The sequence below is a fragment of the Oncorhynchus nerka genome, linkage group LG3 (genome assembly GCF_034236695.1).
Source record: "Oncorhynchus nerka isolate Pitt River linkage group LG3, Oner_Uvic_2.0, whole genome shotgun sequence".
In the NCBI taxonomy this organism is placed as follows: Eukaryota; Metazoa; Chordata; class Actinopteri; order Salmoniformes; family Salmonidae; genus Oncorhynchus; species Oncorhynchus nerka.
The window spans coordinates 23162795-23178140 of record NC_088398.1 but is presented as its reverse complement, the minus strand read 5'-3'; the positions used below and the strand labels follow the sequence as shown (position 1 = coordinate 23178140).

Sequence of the window (15346 nt, the reverse complement as noted above, 5' to 3'; positions counted from 1 at the left end):
TGCTGTTTCCATCCCTCCATTCTCGATCATCTCGCACCCTCCCCCCTCTAATTAAGTTCTACCCATGTTTCCCTCCCCTGGGCGTCTGGGTCCTCTGCTCTCCAGTCAAGGGCATTAGGGTAATGGAAGAAGAGCGAGGGAGGAGAGGAGAGAAATGAAGATAAAATGTTTGAATTCTCTGCCATTATTATTTTGAAGGGAAATCATTTTCAGACTTCATTTGTTGTTGTTGAAATGTCAGTGGTGTGAGATGAATGCATACAGTTTTAAACATTCATTACCTGACCTGACACAACATACTCAACATTGTTCAAGTTGAAATGCCTTTTTCTTTTACAAGCCTTTTAGGAGTTTATACTTAATTCCATTTGGAGCACCAGATAGATTCATAGACATTTCAAAGCTTTTCTTCATTGTATGGTCTCATATTCCTCATATTTGGCATGTCCTTGAAATCGAGAGACCGGTAGATCTGAGAGTTTATCATGTGCAAAGTAAGGCCCTTTTCACTTCATAGTGTTGTCTATACTGTTTTTCTTTAGTCTGATAGGCTATTTCTTAGTCAAATATCGACGTTTTATAGCTATATGGCTACATTCTGATGTACATTGAGTATCATACCAGTCAAGTGGGGCGGCAGGGTAGCCTAGTGGTTAGAGCTTTGGACTAGTAACCCCCAAGCTGACAAGGTACGAATCTGTCGTTCTGCCCCTGAACAGGCAGTTAACCCACTGTTCCTAGGCTGTCATTGAAAATAAGAATTTGTTCTTAACTGACTTGCCTGGTTAAATAAAGGTTAAAAAAATAAAAGTATTCCTGTTAGTGAGTTGTGCGTGTCACACACAATCTTTTTTTATCAAGCGCTACTGTACTTCCTCAAGTTGTCAATGTGTAGGCTGTACCATTGGACCACCTGAGGTACCTTATTCACAGTCTCTAAGCTTGCTTTCTCATTGGCTATGTCCCGATTCTCCACTTTTTTCCAGAAGTGTACACTTGCACACTCCCTGTCACAGATTATAACGCATAGGAATGGTGTAAGCATGGGCTGGAAGGAGTTTACCCCATTGTGAAGTCCATGCGAGAAAGTGTGTGCACTTTGGAAGAATGGTAAAGAATTGGGTCTCAGCTATACTGTGTAGATCACATTATGCTCCCAGTGAGGGGCACTGGTGAGAGCTTTGTGCATGGAACAAATCAGCAGTCATGATCATTTTAAGTGAGTCATTTACTGAGATACTGTAAATGGATGAAGGGGTTTTGATTTGTACCTAATTTGTTCAAAGTTCAAGTAGCAGAGAAACATGATAGACACAGAGAGGCTTAAAGTTCTGCTTCATTGGAGATGGTTTCCTTACCTTTCCTGATCATGTGCTGTCTTATCTTAACTTCTAAGGCAGGGGTAGGCAACTAGATTCAGCCGCAGACTAATTTTTGTCAGAGATGATGGACTGGGGCCTGCAAAATAATTCATACACTGCAAATTGACCAAGTAAGCCCAAAATATATATTTTAAAATAAAGACACAATCACATACTGTATGTCTATCTTTTTATTTGTGGGAATACTTGGGAACAAATTTCCATTATTTTTAGAGGAAATCCTGCAGATTATACTCCTTTTTTTTTTACAAAAAACTGAGGCCAAAATAAATGACTCATCGTCCGAGGGGGTGTCTGTTTGTACGATGAAAAACACACTGAGTGAATAGCTAGCTTCATTCAGTACTCCACTGAACTATCTGTTATAATTATGAGATATAATTCTTACTCTCACTGTGTTTTGAAGTGAGTTAGATGACACTGCCTATCTCATACTGCCTACCCTCACCCATTGCTATCCCTGTGTATGCTTTAATGAAGCATATACATTTTCCCTTCGAATTGTCTTCCCCGTCTCATTTCTCTGATCTCTACTGCTTCTACTCATTGCGAGCGCTGCCAAACGTATATGGATGATTTTAATTTGTCGCACAATTAGAGAGCTTTTTACCCACTCGGTTCATTTGTTTTCATCAGTTTTTTTTCTGAATAGGTTTCAAGACAAGTGAGCGTCTCGTCTCCTAAATAGAGTGTGCACGCACGCACACACACACACACACTGCTCACTGGATCTGATCCTAGGAACCACTAACGAGAGAGGAGGGGGAGAGTACCGCTAAATCACTTTAGCACGGACAGAGTGTGAACCAGAGCGAGGTGGAGAGAAGGGATTTACTGCTGGAGCACTCATTGAGGAGTAGATGGGTTGAGTGTGTTGCATGTTATAGAGGTTGAGGTGTGAGCTCTGACAGGAGAAGGGTTAGCAGACTGAGTGGTGACTGACTGATTCACTCTGCTGTCATTTTCCATTTTCTGCTTATTCAGAGTGACGGTAGTGAGTGCATACATTGTCATACTGTCTGCTGTCTATTGCAGTTCTCTGTTCGGAGGGTATGTGACTGACTACCACTACAGCCGAGTGAGGGTAAGTTTAACCTACTTTTTTACTCGTCATTTTGTTGCTATCTGGGTTGTCTCTGTATTTGTATGTTATCTGGTGTATGTCTCTCTGTGTCTGTGTGTACTTGTGCCCACATGAGTAGTTGGTCCTAAAATAACCACTCTATGAATAAAACCATGCTGAGGATGTTGTACCTCCACATGTCGAGTGGTAGTGGGATCTCTCTTCAATGTGACTTCAGTCCATGGTGTTACGTTTTATTGACGTTTCCCTTCACATATCTGGAAGTCCTCAACTTTCCATTTGATCTCAACTTCTCGTTCCCCTCTTCTTCCTTGTCGTTTGAGCTTACTGACAATTATTCTTTCTCTCAGTATCCTTCTCTCCCACCGTTTATCTCAATATGTCGTTTCCATGAGAACTCTTGATCTCCTGTCCCCTCTCTCCAATGATATTTAGCTATAAGTGACCATACTACCACACACATGCACACGCACCTGAGTGTGGCTGATCAAAAAAATATATATATATGTTTTGTTGTTGCGACTAACCAGGCCAGACCTGTCTAGAGTCCGTGTGACAGACAAGGAGGGAGAGAAGATGGGGAGAAAGAGCGCATGGAAGGACAGAGTGATGATCCAGTACATGGGTTGTTGTCATTTAGAGACCCGATATTTAACAGTTACAAGTTAGGGACTTATACTTAAAAGAATGAGGTGGCTGTTAAATATATTTTTCCAACACAACCATTTTTAGGGATTAAAGGCTTGTCAGAGAAAGAGAGATGAATGGGGTGTTTTCCCTGAGAAGAGCAAGAGAGGGGGTTCTTATTTAATGAAAAGCCTGGACTACCTACTTCACAGGATCATTTTTGAGTCTTCATCTGCATAATTTACTTTAAGTATGGCTTAAATAAGTGCTGACACATACAGTATTGAACAACAATGTTATCTCAATTCCCCTCTTTGACATATCTCATCTCTATCTAAAATTAGGTTGTTTTTTTTATCCATGAAACAAGTCTTAGAACACGCTTTGTACCCACTTTCCATGATTTCCCATAAGCACTGCCATGTAGAGCTTTTTCACAACAAGCCCATTTGCCGAACAGTACTGACAGTTTAACTTTGTTGTTAAACATATTGATTTCCTGTCAGTCAAAGGACTAAAGGAAGTAGGATACAAATATATAGTAAATAAGAGATACAAAGTATACTCCCTTACAAAAAAGATTGCAGTTTTGAAACTGCAGTTGATTGTGCTATTTTGGTCACAATAATTGCAGAATATCTGCAAAATGACTGCAGTAAAAAAACTTATTTTGGATGACGTATTTGCAGCATACTGCACTCTAACTGCAGTTATGCAGCAGTGTACTGAAGTTATACTGCACTCTGACTGAAATCTTTTGTAAGGGTTGAAAGCAGATGCTTCCACAGAGGTGTGGTTTCTGAATTGGAGATGATCGTGGACTACAGGAAAAGGAGGGCCGAACACACCCCCATTCACATGAACAGGGCTGTAGTGGAGTGGGTCGTGAGTTTAAAGTTTCTTGGTGCCCACATCACCAACAAACTATCATGGTCCAAACACACCAAGAAACTTGTGAAGAGGGCACGACAATGCCTTTTCCCCCCAGGAAACTGAAAAGATTTGGCATGGGTCCCCAGATCCTCAAAGTTCTACAGCTGCACCATCGAGAGCATTTGGTTGGTGGTTGTATCACCGCCTGCATCACCGCCTGGTATGGCAACTGCTCGGCATCTAACCGTAATACTCTACAGAGGGTAGTGCGTACGGCCCAGTACATCACTGGGGCCAAGCTTCCTGCCATCCGGGACGTCTATACCAGGCGGTGTCAGAGGAAAGCACAAAAATTGTCAGACCCCAGTCACCATAATCATAGACTGTTCTCTCTGCTACAGCACGGCAAGCGGTACCGGAGCACCAAGTCTAGGTCCCAAAAGCTCCTTAACAGCTTCTACCCCCAAACCATAAGACTCCCGAACAATTAATCAAATGGCCACCCAGACTATTTGCATTGATCCCCCCCCCCCCCCCTTTTTTTTACACCGCTGCTACTCGCCGTTAGTCACTTTACGCCTGCATGTACAAATGACTTTGACTAACCTGTACCCCTACACATTGTAGCCTCATTATTGTTATTTTATTGTAACTTTTTTTTTTTACTTTAGTTTATTTAGTAAATCTTTTCTTAAGTCTATTTTCTTAAAACTGCGTTGTTTAAGGGCTTGTAAGTAAGCATTTCACGGTAAGGTCTACGACACCTGTTGTGTTCTGTAAATGTGACAAATAACATTTTGATTTGAATTAGTTGAGCAATCACCGTCCCATCATGCTTAGGGTCACGTATAAAAATGCTGGGCAGGCCATTTATTTCGGCTACATTGGCTATGCCCCCATAGGATTACAATGCCCCATCCACAGGGCACAAGTGGTCACTGAATGGTTGGATGAAAATGATGTAGAGCCATATTCCATGGCTGTCTCAGTCACCAGATCTCAACCCAATTGAACACTTATGAGAGATTCTGGAGCAGCTCCTGAGACAGAGTTTTCCATGATCATCAGCAAAATAGCAAAATTATGGAATTTCTCGTGGAAGAATGGTGTTCGCATCCCTCCAATTGAGTTCCAGACACTTGTAGAATCTATTCCAAGGCTCACTGAAGCTGTTCTGGCTCGTGGTGGCCCAACACTCTATTAAAGACACTTTATTCAGGGGTTTCCTTTATATTGGCACTTACTGTACCTGTAGTATTTCTGATTGTCTTAACTTTTTAACCACAACTAATAAGCTGTGCCTTTTCAGTCATTTTTTTCTTCACCTCAAACAAAAAGTAACAAAGTCTGTTTTTGTATTTGAGAAATATTTCCAGCACTCTCCCCTTCGATAACCACATAGCCTGGAAAATGTAATGCTCTGAAACTATATATCCTGCGGAAACATCATACAATCCCCGAACGCTTCTTCTCCCTTGCACAAATAAAGCTGTATGTCTGGAGATCACTGGCACGGGAATCTCTGAGGGCCCAGAATAGTTCGTACAATTTTTCATGTTTGCTAGCAAGAGCTGAAGACAGAGAAGGCTAGAATAAAGGCAGACAGGCATAGAGAGGCCATATTTCATGCAACTGAAAGAACCTGAACCAACTGCCATGTGGTGTAGCCAATGTGATTTATAATGGATATTTATTTCCATCAGCGTATTTTCTGTTTGACGAAAATGCCCATATGAAAATCATAGGTCCAAACTGGCATGCAGATTGGTAGAAATGGTCATGTAAATTATCACTCCACATGAAAAAAAGTTGCTGACCACTTTAAGGCTTAAATTCATTCATATTTTTTTTGTAAAATAAGTCTATTATACCAGGAGCAAATTGGCCATCTGGCAATTCTGGCAAATGACAGATGGGCTGGACCATTTGTTTTGTTTGGGTGGGCTGGTAGAAATATTGTTTTAATATACAAATAAAACAATAAGAAAAGTGGCATGAACAGTGGCCCATTGGCCTTTATTTAATGATTTTTGCTAAAAGAAAAATTGTTATAGTAATATATAATCAGCCTTCGGCTGATCAGTGGGCGACGGTTGGCCCTCCTACCAAGATGGGCTGGCTCGGTTACATACATCTTAGCCAAATACATTTCAACTCAGTTTTTCACAATTCTTGACATTTAATCCTAGTAAAAATTCCCTGTCTTAGATCAGTTAGGATCACCACTTTATTTTAAGAATGTGAAATGTCAGAATAATAGTAGAGGACGATTTATTTCAGCTTTTATTTCTTTCATCACATTCCCAGTGGGTCAGAAGTTTACATGCACTCAATTAGTATTTGGTAGCATTGTCTTTAAATTGTTTAACTTGGGTCAAACGGTTCGGGTAGCCTTCCACAAGCTCCCACAATAAATTGGGTGAATTTTGGCCCATTCCTCCTGACAGAGCTGGTGTAACTGAGTCGGGTTTGTAGGCCTCCTTGCTCACACACGCTTTTTCAGTTCTGCCAACAAATTTTCTATAGGATTGAGGTCAGGTCTTCGTGATGGCCATTCCAATACCTTGACTTTGTTGTTTAAGCCGTTTTTCCACGACTTTGGAAGTATGCTTGGGGTCATTGTCCATTTGGAAGACCCCTTTACGACCAAGCTTTCACTTCCTGACTGATGTCTTGAGGTGTTGCTTCAATACATCCACATAATTTTCTTTCCTCACGATGACATCTATTTTGTGAAGTGCACCAGTCCCTCCTGCAGCAAAGCACGCCCACAACATGATGCTGCCACCCCCGTGCTTCACGGTTGGGATGGTGTTCTTCAGCTTGCAAGCCTCCCCCTTTTTCCACTGAACATAACGATGATCATTATGGCCAAACAGTTCTATTTTTGTTTCATCAGACCAGAGGACATTTCTCCAAAAAGTACGATCTTTGTCCCCATGTGCAGTTGCAAACCGTCGTCTGGCTTTTTTAAGGCGGTTTTGGAGCAGTGGCTTCTTCCTTGCTGAGCGGCCTTTCAGGTTATGTCGATATAGGACTCGTTTTACTGTGGATATAGATACATTTGTACCCGTTTCCTCCAGCATCTTCACAAGGTCCTTTGCTGTTGTTCCGGATTGATTTGCACTTTTCACACCAAAGTACGTTCATCTCTAGGAGACAGAACGCGTCTCCTTCCTGAGCGGTATGGCGGCTGTGTGGTCCCATGGTGTTTATACTTGCGTACTATCATTTGAACAGATGAACGTGGTACCTTCAGGCGTTTGGAAATTGCTCACAATGATGAACCAAACTTGTGGAGGTCTACCATTTTTTTTCTGAGGTCTCGGCTGATTTCTTTTGATTTTCTCATGATGTCAAGCAAAGAGGCACTGAGTTGTGATAGAGTGAATTATAAGTGAAATAATCTGTCTTTAAGCAGTTGTTGGAAAAATTACTTGTGTCATGCACAAAGTAATGTCCTAACCGACTTGCCAAAACTAGTTTGTTAACAAGAAATTTGTGGAGTGGTTGAAAAACAAGTTTTAATGACTCCAACCTAAGTGTATGTTAACTTAAGAATGCATCAGATGACCTGGCCTCCACAATCACTCGACCTCAACCCATTTGAGATGAGTTGGACCTTAAAGTGAAGGAAAAGCAGCCAACAAGTCCTCAGCATATGTGGAAACTCCTTCAAGACTGTTGGAAAAGCATTCCTCATGAAGCTGGTTGAGAGGATGCCAAGAGTGTGCAAAGCTGTCATCAAGGCAAAGGGTGGCTACTTTGAAGAATCTCAAATATAAAATATATTTTTGATTTAACACTTTGTTTGGTTACTACATGATTCCATATGTGTTATTCCATAGTTTTGATGTCTTCACTATTATTCTACAATGTAGAAAATAGTAAAAATAAAGAAAAACCCTGGAATGAGTAGGTTTATCCAAACTTTTGACTGGTACTGTATGTAAATGGGATATTTATGTTTTTAAAATTTATACATGTCCTAAAATAAAAGAGGTCAAGAGGTCTTTACATTCCCGAATGCACTGTACATACAGCGTGGTACAGGCTAAGTTATCACCTGATGTAGGTTAGTAAGATTGTATGCTTCTGATGTAGGTTATAATAATATGTTATTATCCTGTCTCCCACAGAAAACGAGTCTGTGGGATCCATTTTAGAAAGAGGCTATAAATGTGTAAAAATGTTGAAAAGGTCAAGGGGTCTGAATATTCTCCGAATGCACTGTATGTAGGCTGGTGTAGGTATGTAGGGTAGTTTAGAGGGACAGGGAGGGAGCTTTAGATCTCTCCCTTTAATGATGTATCTCAAAGCCAATCTGAAACATTGGAGGGTAGAGGTGCTGTGTTCGAGAAATAGGCTAAAGGTGGCGTGAAACTGCCAATCGAATGAAAAAAACCCACTGTAATTCACTTAAAGTAGAAGAATATGGGCATGTAGTAGATGCTTTTATCCAAAGTGACTGATGCGAAGTAACAACAAAGACATTTGATATGTGTGGCCCATATGGGAATCAAAACCACAACTGATATTGAAAGCTCCAATCTATAAAGCCATCAGCACCGGTGCGGTTATCACATCCACAGGATGTACAACTCCAATCTGCATTGAGCTGAGATTGTGGAATTGTACATATATCTACTGTATGTGTTGTAAATACAAGGTACAGAGTTTAAGAGCATTGCGTGTCTAATTATGAGTTATAACTCTTGATGTTATTAGTCTCTCTTGTTACTTTTTCAGACTGTTCCAGACTCTCTCTGTCCAGAGGAGCATGATGACTACTTTCCCCAATGAGACAGGCTTCTCCTCCCTCTCTCCATCATACTCCCTCTCCTCTCCCACACTGTCCCTCACCTCCAACCCTTTCTCTTCCTTCTCCCTCTCCACCTCCTCCTTCCTCCGTCCAACTGCTCCAGCTCTCCGTTGCTCTCCTCCCCTCCCTATAACTTCTACGCTGTGCTGCTGGTGCTGCTCATCTTTTGTGTGGTGTTCGGCAACGTGCTAGTTTGTGTGGCGGTGTCGCGCGAGCGCGCCCTCCAGACTACCACCAACTACCTCATTGTCTCCCTGGCCGTGTCTGACCTGCTGCTGGCCATCCTGGTCATGCCCTGGGGCGTCTACCTGGAGGTGGGTGGGTGTGTGTGTGGGTTCGTGCGTGCGTGCGTGTTTCTATCCATCTGGCAGCCAGTGTTTTTCTGTCTCTCTTTCATTTGTCTGTCTCGTTCCCTGTCTTTTTCTCCTAGGCTCTCTACACTCGTTCATTCGTAGGTGTTTCAAAAGCCCTCTCAGATAATGTCACGGTAGCAGTCAATAATGCATCAGCATGGCTGTGTCTCTAATGGTACCCTATTCTCTATGTAGGGCACTCATTTTGATTTTGGGACCATGAGTTACAAACCCCTGCTGTTCCGGAACACATGTAATAATCCCTCACGTGTGTTATTGTTCATACTGTATGTGTCCCTTTCCTAGGTGGTAGGGGAGTGGCGCTTCAGTCTCATCCACTGTGACATCCTCCTGACCCTGGACGTCATGATGTGTACTGCCAGCATCCTCAACCTCTGTGCCATCAGCATCGACAGGTACTCACACTCTTTCTCTATATCTATCTACAGTATCTATCTAACTACAGTATTTATCTAGAGTATCTATCTTACTACAGTATCTATCTACAGTATATCTCTCGCTCTCTCTCCCCAGTATCTATCGCTCTATCTACAATGTCTGTCTGTCTCGCTCGCTCTCCTCCCATCACTCTCTTCTCACACTGTCTTCAAAATCTGGATTGATTTCATTGTGCCCTTGCAGGGAAAACGTATTTTAAGGTGATGGTCATGTCTCCTGATGGGACATGTATTTTTTTATGGTTTGTTATGGTTGTTTTCCCATCAGAAAAACATTTCCTGTCTTTTAGGGTACCCTCCTCATTTCGCAAGTATCATCTTCTTAACATGAGCTCATTTTGTCCAACCAAATCCTTCCCCTTTCAAAACCAGTGAAAGAAATGGACAATTTCAGCAGCCTCAATAGTTGTAACCTAGTTTGTCCCATTGTAGATTGATTCGCTCTGACTGTGAAGCCATGTCTCAGGGCTTAGTGTGGGTACTGTTCTTCTTTCGTATCTGTACCTGACCACCAGCCCTTTGGAGGGATGACAGTCCCCTCTCCTCACACCGGGCTTTCTATGGAGGGCTCTTAGAGTGGTTTGTCACGCTGCTGCACCGTGAAACTGACTTGGACAGCTTTTGTTTGTGTTCGACCGGTGAATGAGACTAACTGACAATGCAACTGAACTGTGTGTGGGCGGTGGTGGGCAAGGTGTTTGTGTGCGGGATTCTTTGTGCACACGTGCGCGTGTGTAGGCGTTAGCTGGAAATACTGCATGTGTGTGTGTGCAGGTACACGGCGGTGGCGATGCCTATGCTGTATAACACCAGATACAGCTCCAGGAGGAGGGTGGCTCTGATGATTGCTGTTGTGTGGTTCCTCTCCTTCGCCATCTCCAGCCCTCTGCTGTTTGGACTCAACAACACAGGTCTGTCTATCTCTGTATATGTATATGTCTCTCAGCCCCCCCAAAAGATTGGTCCTTTAAATTAATCCGTTTAAGAGGAAGTGAAAGACGAAACACGATTCTGAATAAGACTTCAGTTTTTCTTGGGTGCATACTGTATGCTTGCATAATTGTCTTAAGATAACACATTACACACGCTTTCCCATTTTCCTCAAGAGATGCTGAAAGAAAGAAATATTTCTCCACTCTCCACTGTTCCCGAGACAAAATGTTTAATTTGTTGTTTCATTTCACTGCTTGAAATGCAGATTTCTGCAGGAGTTAATATTGTATTACGCTACAGATGAGCGGTTATATGCCTACAGTCAGTTTATATGTCAGTGACTATTCCATTTAACCCATATATTTAAATGAGGTAAATTCTGATTATTCATTGTTCCTCATGAGCGGGATATCAAAGGTGCATGTCAACAGCTTATCCCAGATAAGACCTGAAGCGAGATATGAGCTACTATCTGTTATTCTGTGTGCATGTCAATGACTAGGCCGAGGCTACAAAGAAAGCATCCCCCCCCCGTCCTGAATAGCTGCAATTTGAACAAATGTTCCAAAAATATATATTTGGCGGCAGGAACCTTCTCTGTCTGTCAAATAAATACATTTGATTTGTTGTAATGGATATTTCCGTAGAAGCAAGACGCAGTCTTACACATTGCATTGGGGCAAAACAATTAACGTTTTGTGTGATGGTGTAATCTTTATAGTTATGCTGCCATATAGCCAACAATCTGCCTTCTGTTTAGCCAACGTTTCCAATGATGTTGAAAAAAGGAAATTAAATCGCTAGACAACCGCCTCGTGTCGTGCTCATGTTTGCCATAGCCCACGGTTACAACTGACAAAGAACTACCTTTGTTTGAACTGGGTTTTTCTGTGTACACGCGGCTGCGGATCCCTCATGCACAGAAATCTATGTATTTTTAGCAACAGCAAGTCGGGTTCCAGAGAAACCGGAACCACAGTCACTCCGATGAATCTATTCAATCACACGTGCTCTAGTCTCATTCACTCATTTAAGTCTAGGAGAGACATAAACATGGCCCGGGAAGCCGCCACGTGTGCAGAAACCCCACACTCCTTTATGTTATTAGCTATGTAAAATTACCATTGCGATCTTCCAGTCCATCTGTAGTCAGCCTGGAAGAAGATTGCAGCCCTACTGGATATCTGGGTATCAGAGACCGAATGAACAATCAGTTAGATAGGCCTACATCCTGTTTTATTCACGACGAACAGCTATGCAGTCACTGCCATCACTAACACCACACGCACATGCACACACAGACACACTACTGCTCACTAACAGCTTTCAGCTCGGTGTGCTTTTAATCAGTCAACACGTTTCAATGGAAGAGGGGCTCATTGATTGGCCTGTCAGTCCACATCCACAATACAGAAGGTTTATCAGTGATGCGGGCTGACATTTTAAGTCGGATAACGTGCACATCATCACGTTTTGCTCAAGATGGTATTTTGATTTTTTTTAAACTATTATTGCACTGTCTCGCCGGAGCTGTATCTCGTGCAAAACGAAGCGAACTAAGGTTTGGAACATAAGCTCCTACCTTGAGGACGGGGCTGAAGAGAGTACTGCTTATCGTATGCAGTGCAACAACCACTCGCTCGAGCTGGAGTGGCCAACACTAAAATACCATTTATGCCTGATCAGAAAATGTGGTCGGAGGCTTTGTATGGAGGCATGCAGAGGCCAAATGCCCATGGCTGTGTGCCGCTCAAATATTGTAACAATGCAGAGAGCTCCGTATCGCTCCGCATTGACATGATTGGTTGACGGTAGGTGAGGGCGGGAGGTCCTGTATAAACACAAACTCACTTCCTTGACAACAGCTCTGTGCTGCTCGGGCAAGGCACAATAAGTATAAATACCCTGACCTCTGCAGACGCCATATCACATATCACACTACCTCATCCCCATATTGTTACTTATCCTCTTCCTCTTTTGCACCCCAGTTCATCTACTTGCACATCATCTGCACATCTATCACTCCAGTGTTAATGCTAATTTGTAATTATTTCGCTTCTATGGCCTATTTATTGCCTTTACCCTCCCTACTCTTCTACATTTGCACACACTGTACATAGATGTTTCTATTGTGTTATTGACTGTACATTTGTGTGTAACTCTGTTGTTTTTGTCGCACTGCTTTGCTTTATCTTGGCCAGGTCGCAGTTGTAAATGAGAACTTGTTCTCAACTGGCCTACCTGGTGAAATATATATATATATATATAAAAATAATAAAGGTGAAATATATATATATATTTTTTTGTTTTACAGTAAATGCTCTACGGCCACTGCAGATATCAGATTGACCATGCAGCGCCTTTAATCTGCCTGTTAACATTCAGTAACCTTGGAGAGACCCGTCAACACACCGCTGGGAAAACGAGATGATTGGCGTTCAGGGTCACCATGTGTCCTATAGAACGGCTATGGTTATACTGTATATGGGGAAGCTTGCGTTTATTGGATTGGACCATCTAAACATCCAATTCAACAGAAAGGCACCTACTTACAGTGTACAGCATATTGTAATTTGCTAGCAGCTGTATACTGTTGAAAGGGTTCAACTAGACTGTAGTGTGTTGTGCGATAGGCCGTGTGGCCTGGCCTTATAAGATGCAGATTTGATATGCCTTTCAGACGTTGCATCCAGCCTGAATATGGAGAGAAACGGCCAATGCCGGATGCTTATGTACCCGTCTTCTCTGGAGCTAAACCAGGCATTTACTTGGTTGCCACACCATTACGGAGTGGACTTTGACATATTTAACGGCTAGGGTTGACATCTTTGGCTATCTGACCAGAACTCTAGAGGAAAACCTCTCTCTTGCTTCCTCCTCCCACCTGTCCCCACTCCCAAACAACATCTGTGTTTCTATCCACCTCTTCTCATCCCCTTCACTCCATCAGCCAGTCGGGAGGAGACCAAGTGTGCCTTCGCTGACCCATCCTTCGTGGTCTACTCATCCGTGGCCTCCTTCTATGTTCCGTTCATCGTGACCCTGCTGGTGTACGCCCAGATCTGTGTCGTGCTGCGGAGGCGGGGCCGACGCACCATGCCCCGCAGACACGGCCTGCACCCACAGGGAGGAGGCAAGACGGGGGAGGGCCACAGGCACAGGAAGGTTCATGATTAGTCAACCAATCTATCAGTTAACTAATCAGCCAGTCAACAATCAATTAACCCCATAAAACAGCCAGCCAATAAATCAGAGGCAGGATGAGGAAGTGAAAAAAGCTTGATTTAAAAGAAAAACTTTCTTATCTCTCCCTTCATCCTCTCAGAATAAGTGTACCCTCCCTGAGGATGTGAAGCTGTGCACTCTGATCACGAGGCCCCCCACCATCGCCCCCCAACGCAAGAAAGTGGTAAGTCGCTGGAACACTGTGACCATGAAATTGGATTACGAAATCTCCTACAATATGAGCCTTAGAACTACAGTACATATCTCTACATCGCTTGCTGTTTCTCTGTCTCTTATTTATCTTTCCCTCCCTTCCCATCCTTTCTTCCTGCCTCTTGTCTCTCTCTCTCTCTCTCTGTCTGTATCTCTCGCTCTCACTTCGTTTTTCTCTATTGAGCTCTCTCTTTTCTCTCTCTCACACCCTCCTCTCCCTGCCTCTCTCTCCCCCTGCCCTATTAGACGTTAGTGAAGGAGGCGGTGGTGCACCCCCTGGAGGAGGAGCCGGTGGGGTGTGGTTTCCTGTCCCAGTTAGACCAGAGCCTCCCCCCGCCTCACCCTTCTCACCGCCCTCCCCCCTCCGGACGAGCCACCAAGATCTCCCTTTCTATCTCTGTGGTACCCGCGCCCGTACCCGCGCCCTTCCCGTCACCGTCGGTGGCACCGCGCTCTGCCCTCGTACCCCGCCGTGCCACCTTCGAGGATGGCATGAGTGGCCGCGAGCGATGGAGGGAGCGCAATGCAGACAGGGAGAAGGGGGAGAAGGAGAGGGTGAAAGGGACTCTGTCGCAGCAGAAGGAGAGGAAGGCGACCCAGATGCTGGCTATCGTGCTAGGTGAGAGAATCAGAAGGAGACGATGAGGGTGGCTGAATGGAGAATGTTTCAGCCAGTCCCAATTCACTCCTTATCCCTTCCCATTGGACTTTCAATGTTTGATGATCTGAAGGGAAGTGACCGAGAGTGAATTGAGGCCTGCTCACACCCTTTCATTCTCCTCCCTCTCCCATAAGGTGTGTTCATCATCTGCTGGCTGCCCTTCTTCCTGACCCACGTGCTGAAGGCCCACTGTGGCAGCTGCTGTATCTCCCCCTCTCTGTACAGTGCTGTCACCTGGCTGGGCTACCTCAACAGTGCCGTCAACCCCGTCATCTACACCACCTTCAACATCGAGTTCCGCAAGGCCTTCATCAAGATCCTAAACTGCTGAGTACAGGGAGGAAGGGGATGGGGGGAGAGTGGGAGGAAGGGGATGGGGGGAGAGTGGGAGGAGAGTGGGAGGAAGGGGATGGGGGAGAGTGGGAGGAAGGGGATGGGGGAGAGTGGGAGGAAGGGGATGGGGGGAGAGTGGGAGAAAGTGTGAAAAGTGTACAGGGGCAAAAAAAAAAGTCAGAGACTTGAAATAAAACTAAAGAAGGGAAAGAGAGGGGTGAAAACAAAGACCAGAAGGGAATGGAAGGAGAGATGGAAGGGAAGAGGGGGACAGAGAGAGAGAGAGAGTCGACAGAATATTTCAAACAAAACCCCAAAAAATTGAACAGGTCAAACAGAAGAGCAAGTGAAGCAAGACCGATATACCAAATCAAAACAGACT

The 15346-nt window shown here is 43.8% G+C and overlaps 1 pseudogene; it reads left to right on the top strand.

The window, feature by feature from the left end:
* The first annotated feature begins 8684 nt into the window (after positions 1-8684).
* Positions 8685-14967, top strand: LOC115114784 (D(2) dopamine receptor A-like; annotated as a pseudogene).
* Positions 14968-15346: the final 379 nt, after the last annotated feature.